The sequence below is a fragment of the Gossypium hirsutum genome, chromosome D03, assembly GCF_007990345.1.
Source record: "Gossypium hirsutum isolate 1008001.06 chromosome D03, Gossypium_hirsutum_v2.1, whole genome shotgun sequence".
Lineage (NCBI taxonomy): Eukaryota > Viridiplantae > Streptophyta > Magnoliopsida > Malvales > Malvaceae > Gossypium > Gossypium hirsutum.
In genome coordinates, this window is record NC_053439.1 from 27,721,454 (window position 1) to 27,722,825 (window position 1,372).

The 1,372-nt window shown below is 39.5% G+C and overlaps 1 non-coding gene across 1 annotated transcript; it reads right to left on the reverse strand.

The window, feature by feature from the left end:
• Positions 1-271: 271 nt before the first annotated feature.
• LOC121215667 (small nucleolar RNA R71) lies at positions 272-378 on the reverse strand. Its single transcript, XR_005911643.1, has one exon. It is a non-coding gene; the product is annotated as a small nucleolar RNA R71 (small nucleolar RNA).
• Between the last annotated feature and the right edge of the window lie 994 nt (positions 379-1,372).

Genomic DNA, 1,372 nt, shown 5'->3' on the forward strand with positions numbered 1-1,372 from the left:
GCCAATCATGTTCCAGATGCTTCAGACAGTGGGGCAATTCAGTGGAATGCCTACTAAAGATCCTTAGCACTTAAGGTTATTTATGGAGGTGAGCGATTCTTTCAAGTTAGCCGGAGTACCCGAAGATGCACTACGATTGAAGTTGTTCCGATATTCGTTAAGGGACAGAGCTCGGTCCTGGTTGAACTCATTGCCACCAAATTCAATTTCCATATGGCAAGAGTTAGCAGAAAGATTCCTCATGAAGTATTTCCCGCCTAGCAAGAATGCTAAGTTGAGGAACGAGATCACTTCTTTCCAACAAATGGATGATGAGTCCTTGTATAAGGCATGGGAAAGGTACAAAGAATTATTACAAAAGTGTCCTTATCATGGAATCCCACATTGCAATCAACTTGAGATGTTTAATAATGGTCTCAACGCTCACATGAGGATGGTAGTGGACACTTCTACTAATGGTGTTCTCCTTTCCAAGACTTATAATGAGGCTTATGAAATCATTAAGGATGATTGCCAGAAATAATTATTAATGGCCAACCAATCGAGCAACGTCAGGAAGACGAGTCCCTAGAGTACATAAAGTAGACGCTCTCACTTCACTCGTATCTTAGGTATCCTCGATTTCCTAAATGCTATAAAATTTTACCACTAATGTGTTTAATATTTTTGTAGTACAGCCACCGAATCAATTTGAAAATGTAGCATGTGTCTATTGTGGGGAAGGACATCTATTCGAGGAATGTCCATCAAACCCAAAATCCATGTAATAAATGGGTAACCAGAACCAAAATCAAGGAAGGCAAGGACTACAATCCAATTCCATAACCAATCGTGGTGAAACCATCCTAATTTCTCCTGGAGTAATCAAGAGGCTAGACCTAGTAACATATACACCCAACCTAGACCGACCCAGCCACCTATTTTTACCTAACAAGTTTAGAAGCAACCTCAAGTTGAACCATCCGATGGATTAGGAAACTTGTTGAAGGCATACATAGCCAAGAATGATGCCTTAATCCAAAGCCAAATAGCTATATTAAAAAACCTAGAAAACCAAATGCGCCAACTTGCAATTGAACTCAGAAACCGACCATAAGGTGTTTTACCTTGTGATACGAAGAATCCAATGAATCTTGGGAAGGAGCATTATAACGCATTCACATTGAGGACTGGAAATACATTAGAGTCCAACACTGTTGAAGTTGAAGAGGAGCCAACTGATGCTCAAGACTTAGAGGAAATTCAACCGAGTGCTAAAATTTATTTTCACTGGAACCTGGATATGTAAAATTCGATAAGGTAACTTCTGAACCAGCTAATTCTGATAAGTTAATAACTTTTTTAGATGCAGAATTGCCACAGAAGACGAATC